The following is a 10,016-nucleotide window of genomic DNA, read 5'->3' as shown; positions in this document are numbered from 1 at the left end:
TACAAAGAACTCAAGAAGTTAGACCGCAGGGAGTCAAATAACCCTATTAAAAAATGGAGTTCAGAGGTAAACAAAGAATTCACAGCTGAGGAATGCCGAATGGCTGAGAAACACCAAAAGAAATGTTCAACATCTTTAGTCATAAGGGAAATGCAAATCAAAACAACCCTGAGATTTCACCGCACACCAGTGAGAATGGCTAAGATCAAGAACTCAGGTGACAGCAAATGCTGGCCAGGATGTGGAGAAAGAGGAACACTCCTCCAATGTTGGTGGGAGGCAGACTGGTACAACCATTCTGGAAATCAGTTGGAGGTTTCTCAGAAAATTGGATATTGAACTACCTGAGGACTGAGCTATACCTCTCTTGGGCATATACCCAAAAGATGCCCCAACATATAAAAAAGACACGTGCTCCACTATGTTCATAGCAGCCTTACTTATAATAGCCAGAAGCTGGAAAGAACCCAACAGAGGAATGGATACAGAAAATGTGGTACATCTACACAATGGAATATTACTCGGCTATCAAAAACAATGATTTTATGAAATTCATAGGCAAATGGATGGAACTGGAAAATATCATCCAGAGTGAGGTAACCCAATCACAGAAAAACACACATGGTATGCATTCATTGATAAGTGGCTATTAGCCCAAATGCTTGAATTACCCTAGATGCACAGAACACATGAAAATCAAGAAGGATGACCAAAAAGCAAATGCTTCACTCCTTCTTTAAAAGAGGAACAAGAATACCCTTGGCAGGGAATAGAGAGGCAAAGATTAAAACAGAGGCAGAAGGAACACCCATTCAGAGCCTGCTCCACATGTGGCCCATACATATACAGCCACCCAATTAGATAAGATGGATGAAGCAAAGAAGTGCAGGCTGACAGGAGCCGGATGTAGATCGCTCCTGAGAGACACAGCCAGAATACAGCAAATACAGAGGCGAATGCCAGCAGCAAACCACTGAACTGAGAATAGGACCCCCGTTGAAGGAATCTTAGAAAGGACTGAAAGAGCTCAAGGGGGTTAAGACCGCATATGAAAAACAATTCCAACCAACCAGAGCTTCCAGGGACTAAGCCACTACCCAAAGACTGACCCTGGGCTCCAACTGCATACGTAGCAATGAATAGCCTAGTCAGAGCACCAGTGGAAGGGGAAGCCCTTGGTCCTGCCAAGACTGAACCCCCAGTGAACGTGATTGTTGGGGGGAGGGTGGTAATGGTGGGAGGATGGGGAGGGGGACAGCCATATAGAAGAGGGGGGGTTAGGAGGATGTTGGCCAGGGAAACCGGGAAAGAGAATACAATCGAAATGTAAATAAGAAATACTCAAGTTAATAAAGAAAAAAAAAAAAGAATGTAGCCCCACTTTGACTGGCCAACTAAGCTCCAGAAAATCTTCCCCAATCACAAAACTGGGCCATGTGGGAGCCTAAACTGTTTAAAGGGGAGAGCTGAGTGCTTTCTCCTGGAAGAAATACTTGGGGGTTGACTGTCACTTGTGAACCTTCTGTGTTAAGTCACTTCTCAGAAGGGAAGCTTTCCTCTAACTCTTCCATGGGACCCACCCAGCACTGGGGCCTGAGGATCCTATGGTGTTGCAGCTCTGAGCTGGGAGGGGTAGCTCTCACCCTGGCATGGAGAAGCCTGTTTTCACAGCTGATCTAGATCTGAGGAACAGGGGCTTTTAAAGAAGCATGTGAGAGTATCTCCTGCAGGAGAGCCCAGTCTGCAGGGAAAGTCACACAGGACAGCGAAAAGTGACTTCGCAACAAACACAGGGAATGGGAACCAGGGAGGGCACTGGATGGATGGTCGGAGAGTTTGAGAAAGCCTGCATCTCCCTGAAAGACTTCCCACAACCATAAGTCCCACCACTGTCCCCTTCTCACAGGGGAGGCTCAGCGAAGCCTGCCACCTGCTGGGATCCCTGCAAACTAAAACCGGAGTGGAGAACTGAGGAAAGCACTTTGGTGGAGGGGGAGACACAAGTCTCCAGGGCCAGGTCAGCCTTCTGTCCCTTTGGTTCTCCTCACTTCACAGAGGTGCCTATTGAAAGGTAAAGCTCAAAACACACATTGCACCTCACACAATAATAGTGGGAGATTTCAACACCCCACTCTCATCAATGGACAGATCATGGAAACAGAAATTAAACAGTGATGTCGACAGACTAAGAGAAGTCATGAGCCAAATGGACTTAATGGATATTTATAGAACATTCTATCCTAAAGCAAAAGGATATACCTTCTTCTCAGCTCCTCATGGTACTTTCTCCAAAATTGACCATATAATTGGTCAAAAAACGGGCCTCAACAGGTACAGAAAGATAGAAATAATCCCATGCGTGCTATCGGACCACCACGGCCTAAAACTGGTCTTCAATAACAATAAGGGAAGAATGCCCACATATACGTGGAAATTGAACAATGCTCTACTCAATGATAACCTGGTCAAGGAAGAAATAAAGAAAGAAATTAAAAACTTTTTAGAATTTAATGAAAATGAAGATACAACATACTCAAACTTATGGGACACAATGAAAGCTGTGCTAAGAGGAAAACTCATAGCGCTGAGTGCCTGCAGAAAGAAACAGGAAAGAGCATATGTCAGCAGCTTGACAGCACACCTAAAAGCTCTAGAACAAAAAGAAGCAAATACACCCAGGAGGAGTAGAAGGCAGGAAATAATCAAACTCAGAGCTGAAATCAACCAAGTAGAAACAAAAAGGACCATAGAAAGAATCAACAGAACCAAAAGTTGGTTCTTTGAGAAAATCAACAAGATAGATAAACCCTTAGCCAGACTAATGAGAGGACACAAAGAGTGTGTCCAAATTAACAAAATCAGAAATGAAAAGGGAGACATAACTACAGATTCGGAGGAAATTCAAAAAATCATCAGATCTTACTATAAAAACCTATATTCAACAAAATTTGAAAATCTTCAGGAAATGGACAATTTCCTAGACAGATACCAGGTATCGAGGTTAAATCAGGAACAGATAAACCAGTTAAAGAACCCCATAACTCCTAAGGAAATAGAAGCAGTCATTAAAGGTCTCCCAACCAAAAAGAGCCCAGGTCCAGACGGGTTTAGTGCAGAATTCTATCAAACCTTCATAGAAGACCTCATACCAATATTATCCAAACTATTCCACAAAATTGAAACAGATGGAGCCCTACCGAATTCCTTCTACGAAGCCACAATTACTCTTATACCTAAACCACACAAAGACACAACAAAGAAAGAGAACTTCAGACCAATTTCCCTTATGAATATCGACGCAAAAATACTCAATAAAATTCTGGCAAACCGAATTCAAGAGCACATCAAAACAATCATCCACCATGATCAAGTAGGCTTCATCCCAGGCATGCAGGGATGGTTTAATATACGGAAAACCATCAACGTGATCCATCATATAAACAAACTGAAAGAACAGAACCACATGATCATTTCATTAGATGCTGAGAAAGCATTTGACAAAATTCAACACCCCTTCATGATAAAAGTCCTGGAAAGAATAGGAATTCAAGGCCCATACCGAAACATAGTAAAAGCCATATACAGCAAACCAGTTGCTAACATTAAACTAAATGGAGAGAAACTTGAAGCAATCCCACTAAAATCAGGTACTAGACAAGGCTGCCCACTCTCTCCCTACTTATTCAATATAGTTCTTGAAGTTCTAGCCAGAGCAATCAGACAACAAAAGGAGATCAAAGGGATACAGATCGGAAAAGAAGAGGTCAAAATATCACTATTTGCAGATGACATGATAGTATATTTACGTGATCCCAAAAGTTCCACCAGAGAACTACTAAAGCTGATAAACAACTTCAGCAAAGTGGCTGGGTATAAAATTAACTCAAATAAATCAGTTGCCTTCCTCTATACAAAAGAGAAACAAGCCGAGAAAGAAATTAGGGAAACGACACCCTTCATAATAGACCCAAATAATATAAAGTACCTCGGTGTGACTTTAACCAAGCAAGTAAAAGATCTGTACAATAAGAACTTCAAGACACTGAGGAAAGAAATTGAAGAAGACCTCAGAAGATGGAAAGATCTCCCATGCTCATGGATTGGCAGGATTAATATAGTAAAAATGGCCATTTTACCAAAAGCGATCTACAGATTCAATGCAATCCCCATCAAAATACCAATCCAATTCTTCAAAGAGTTAGACAGAACAATTTGCAAATTCATCTGGAATAACAAAAAACCCAGGATAGCTAAAGCTATCCTCAACAATAAAAGAACTTCAGGGGGAATCACTATCCCTGAACTCAAGCAGTATTACAGAGCAATAGTGATAAAAACTGCATGGTATTGGTACAGAGACAGACAGATAGACCAACGGAATAGAATTGAAGACCCAGAAATGAACCCACACACCTATGGTCACTTGATTTTTGACAAAGGAGCCAAAACCATCCAATGGAAAAAAGATAGCATTTTCAGCAAATGGTGCTGGTTCAACTGGAGGGCAACATGTAGAAGAATGCAGATCGATCCATGCTTATCACCCTGTACAAAGCTTAAGTCCAAGTGGATCAAGGACCTCCACATCAAACCAGACACACTCAAACTAATAGAAGAAAAACTAGGGAAGCATCTGGAACACATGGGCACTGGAAAAAATTTCCTGAACAAAACACCAATGGCTCATGCTCTAAGATCAAGAATCGACAAATGGGATCTCATAAAACTGCAAAGCTTCTGTAAGGCAAAGGACACTGTGGTTAGGACAAAATGGCAACCAACAGATTGGGAAAAGATCTTTACCAATCCTACAACAGATAGAGGCCTTATATCCAAAATATACAAAGAACTCAAGAAGTTAGACCGCAGGGAAACAAATAACCCTATTAAAAAATGGGGTTCAGAGCTAAACAAAGAATTCACAGCTGAGGAATGCCGAATGGCTGAGAAACACCTAAAGAAATGTTCAACATCTTTAGTCATAAGGGAAATGCCAATCAAAACAACCCTGAGATTTCACCTCACACCAGTGCGATTGGCTAAGATCAAAAACTCAGGTGACAGCAGATGCTGGCGAGGATGTGGAGAAAGAGGAACACTCCTCCATTGTTGGTGGGATTGCAGACTGGTAAAACCATTCTGGAAATCAGTCTAGAGGTTCCTCAGAAAATTGGACATTGAACTGCCTGAGGATCCAGCTATACCTCTCTTGGGCATATACCCAAAAGATGCCTCAACATATAAAAGAGACACGTGCTACACTATGTTCATCGCAGCCTTATTTATAATAGCCAGAAAATGGAAAGAACCCAGATGCCCTTCAACAGAGGAATGGATACAGAAAATGTGGTACATCTACACAATGGAATATTACTCAGCTATCAAAAACAACGAGTTTATGAAATTCGTAGGCAAATGGTTGGAACTGGAAAATATCATCCTGAGTGAGCTAACCCAATCACAGAAAGACATACATGGTATGCACTCATTGATAAGTGGCTATTAGCCCAAATGCTTGAATTACCCTAGATCCCTAGAACAAACGAAACTCAAGACGGATGATCAAAATGTGAATGCTTCACTCCTTCTTTAAATGAGGAAAAAGAATACCCTTGGCAGGGAAGGGAGAGGCAAAGATTAAAACAGAGACTGAAGGAACACCCATTCAGAGCCTGCCCCACATGTGGCCCATACATATACAGCCACCCAATTAGACAAGATGGATGAAGCAAAGAAGTGCAGACCGACAGGAGCCGGATGTAGATCGCTCCTGAGAGACACAGCCAGAATACAGCAAATATAGAGGCGAATGCCAGCAGCAAACCACTGAACTGAGAATAGGTCCCCTATTGAAGGAATCAGAGAAAGGACTGGAAGAGCTTGAAGGGGCTCGAGACCCCAAAAGTACAACAATGCCAAGCAACCAGAGCTTCCAGGGACTAAGCCACTACCTAAAGACTATACATGGACTGACCCTGGACTCTGACCCCATAGGTAGCAATGAATATCCTAGTAAGAGCACCAGTGGAAGGGGAAGCCCTGGGTCCTGCTAAGACTGAACCCCCAGTGAACTAGTCTATGGTGGGAGGGCGGCAATGGGGGGAGGGTTGGGAGGGGAACACCCATAAGGAAGGGGAGGGGGGAGGGGGATGTTTGCCCGGAAACCGGGAAAGGGAATAACACTCGAAATGTATATAAGAAATACTCAAGTTAATAATAAAAAAAAAAAAAAAAAAAAAAAAAAAGAAAGGTGAGGCAAGCCGGGATCTCAACAGTCTTTGGCCAAAGAAGTGAGAGCCCACAGGGCAGAGCAAGGCAAAGCAGAGCCAGGCAGAGCAAAGTGAAGCCCTGCCAGTCAGCAAATAGTCCTTGCGCATGTGGGACTGGTGGCAGCAGTGCTTGCCCTTGCTCTCCTGGTGGTGCAGAACACCTGCCTGGATGTGGGGAAACTCACAGTGGCTTGTCCTCCAGCTGCAACTGCCAGTGCTTGGGGAGGGGGAAGTTGAAGATGCTCCCATGATCCTCCGATTTCTGGCCCACTTTGTCCACGGTTGTCCATGTTCAAGGCTGTGGTCAGCCCCGCCAGAAGCCCCGAGGACAGGTAGAGCAAGCACAACTGGCCAGCAACCACCATGGGCATCTGCGGTGGGACCCAGGCCAAGTAGCCACAGAGGCGCACCAGGCAGCCAGGCACCAGCCCCAAGCCTGTGCATACTGAGGCCAATGACACTCCACTAGTCCCTCCCACCATGCACATCCCACCCCTGGTAGGCAAGATCTCTCTGTCCAGGGCTTCCCCCAGACCTCCAACTACCACCAGCTCAATGAGCCTTTACTTAATTCTTGTTAACCATAATGGCTTGTCATAAAAGGTCATTGGGAAAGTCAATGATGAGATGAAAGCCTTAAAAGAAAACTAGAGAGACTTACAGAAATGAAGAAGAAAGCTCTCTTCCCAGTAGGAGCCTGGCAGTCCCAAGCTCAGGGCACCTCATGTCCAGTCTTGAACCCAGCATGCATTGTTGTGGAGAACCTGCCTGCTTAAGGACCTGGCTTCCCACTCATTCTCCTGAGATGATGACTTTAATTCTTTTAATTTTTACTGGTTATTTTCTTCATTTCCATTTCATGTGTTATCCCCTTTTCCAGTTTCCTTTCTCCACAAAGCAGAGTCCAGCTCACAAGCCTGAGCAGCTGCAGCCATAGTGCACCATGGGGGATCCTGGGGCAGACTGTTTCATCACCAAGATCCTGTGGACCCACAGGGGATGCATGACCTTAAAGGAACTGCAGAGTAGGATCAGGCTCCAGAGGCAGAGCTCTATGAGCTGCTGGGCAAGACTGCTTATTCCTATTGGAGACTGGAGATCAGGCAGGGATCATGCTGTAGGTGGCGGCTACTACTGAAGCCTGTGGCTTCAATCTCAAGTGCATCCAGGGACCATGCTACAGATTGCCCAAGCCTCTGCAAGCTCAAACTTCTGGGACAGAGTCATTATGCAAAATCCCAGAGAAACCTCTGCAAATATCCACACCAAGTTTTTAGGAACAGAGCTTCCAGGTCCTGAAGAATCATGAGCTTTCTGGGCTTAACCAAGAGGAGCCGGCCTTCTTCCTGGTACAGGGGGATGCTTTTCTCCTGCAAAAGTTACTACAAAGGAGACAGCCACAAACAGATCTGCTTGAAGCCACAGCCATGCAAGAGAGTCCAAGTCTGTGAGCACTTCACCCAGGCCAACTGCCGTTACCTCAATTGTCTCAGGTCTCATGACCTGTTGGACAGGAAGGTGCTGACCTCCGTGACTGAGCACGGGCTGAGTTCTGATGGGGTCCAGAACATCCAGGACATCTGCAACAACAAACACATTAGGAGGAGACCCACTGGCATGAGAGCTCCCCATGAACATCATAGCAGCAGGGCACACAGAGACAAAAGCAAAAGCAGAGACTGATTCCTTCCAAACAGTCTAGGATTTCTCTCCCATGTCTCATTTTGGCATCTGGTTCACTTTGTCCAGATGTCACCAGCTGTAAGGATTCCCTGGAGGATGTGACTATAGCTGTCACTCAGGAGGTCAAGAACCTGGGGACCCAGGACTCTGCACAGCTTTCCTTGGTCTCATCTAAGGCTGCTGGTGTCTGAGGACCCAGTCACATGAGAGCAAGCCAGGGGTTTTCTGAGAATGGACATCTGGATGGCTTCTTTTCTAGAAATCCTGATTCTTTGTAAGCTCCTGCCTCCTCTGCTGGCTTTCTTCTTGCTGCAGCAAAAAGAGATGAGTCCATGTCCATGAGAACAGGCATGCCTTCTGGACACCGCATGGAGGTCAAGGGAAAGAATGAGGCTCCAGACATCGATTACATCCCATTTTAAATGGTTCTATTGATGGGGTGACAATGGAAGAAGCAACAGACTCAGGAATTCTAGGTAAAAGGAGAAACTCAGGGAAGGAGTTTGGCAATGTTCCTTCTCTTTCAATTCAGTGGAATAATTGAAGCACTATTGTTATTGGGTCTTCATTAAAAGTCTGGTAGAAAGGATGCATTAAAGCCATGTGGCCCTGATTATTATTATTTTTAATTTTTGGAGTGGCAGCCTTTAATGACTGTATCTATTTTCTTATGGGAATTATTCATTACCTTCCCAGATCTGTATTTAACTTGGTATTTGTTATCTGTTAGAAAAATCACCAGTATCAAATAGATTTTTCACTTTTCTGTAGTAAAGGCCTCTGAAGTAAGCCCTAATGATTGTTGAATTCACTCAGTGTCCTTTGTTATATCCCCCTTTTCATTTCTGATTTGGTACTTTAGATATAGGCTCTGTGGTTTGTCTGTCTTGTGGATCTTCTCAAAAAAAAAAAAAAAAGCCAGCTCTTGCTTTGCTTGGCTCTTTGTATCATTCTCTTTGTTTGTAATTGATTGATTTTAGTTCTGAGTTTATTTCCTGCCATCAAATCCTACCAGACTCTCTATGGGATGAGGCTTTGCCTCACCTTGGTAACAGCAGCATGTGATACATGAAGCTTTTGCTGCTCTCTGTAGTGGGGACGACGTCACAATTTCACTGAAAACCATGCACAGCCTCGTTTTAGACTGTATTAAAGTAGCCCACGATTTCAGTGCTCCCTGCAAGGTGCCATGAGACAGTAGTAACATGAGTCTGCCTGCACCTCGACAGTTTTCACTAGGGACTTCTGAGTGATTTTATGAAAATTTATAGTGAGTTCATGGATGAACATGCACAAACACAAACGCACACACACACTTTACTGACATGGTGCACATTCTTTCCACACAAAGAAGAAAGTGAGTATTAATGAAAACACACCAATAAAGGAATTGATGGACGAGGTTGTGGGGAAGCTGGGGCTTAGAGTTATTTAAAGGCCCTGTGCAGGCTCTCCTTCTGTTGGAGGCTAAACTTCAAGTGCAATGGGGTTCTTTATTTTCTTTCTGTATAGCACACAGAGCTAGGGTGGAAACTAGTTTTTGAGCATATTTGGCAAGTACTAGAACACTGAATTAATTCCTAGGGCTGGAACCCTATTAATGTTCTACAGAATTACAGGGCAGGCTGGATGAAGACTCTCAGCTGACAATGTGGACATCTCAAGACAGGCACTGGACAATGGCTGACAGACTTGTATGAAGACTGGAAATGTTTGGCTATCTCAGAGGAAAAGAAGGCCCCTCCGACTACACTGTACTCTAAGGACAGTTTATTCAGGTAAGGGATGACATGAACTATTGTCTCATGTCACAGATGTCAGCACAAAATATCCTAGGTATTGTATGCCAATGGTAGCATTAACAGAACAAATCACACAGTGCTGTGAAGATATAGAATATGACTATATGTAGCAAGAACCGGGCCTCTTCTAGTTTCTAAGATCATACCTGAGAACCTCAAATATAGTAATAATGTGATAATGTGGTATAAGTCTAGTTACAACTAGTTTCTATTGTGACACAGATGACTCTTTTTGTGTCATGGTCAGCTTATAATGAATGAC

General features: G+C 43.8%; 1 pseudogene; it reads left to right on the top strand.

The window, feature by feature from the left end:
- The first annotated feature begins 7,212 nt into the window (after positions 1–7,212).
- Positions 7,213–8,748, top strand: LOC134483242 (zinc finger CCCH-type antiviral protein 1-like; annotated as a pseudogene).
- The last annotated feature ends 1,268 nt before the right edge of the window (positions 8,749–10,016 follow it).

This window comes from Rattus norvegicus, chromosome 19, assembly GCF_036323735.1.
Source record: "Rattus norvegicus strain BN/NHsdMcwi chromosome 19, GRCr8, whole genome shotgun sequence".
Classification (NCBI taxonomy): Eukaryota; Metazoa; Chordata; class Mammalia; order Rodentia; family Muridae; genus Rattus; species Rattus norvegicus.
This window is presented reverse-complemented; position numbering and strand designations above follow the sequence as displayed.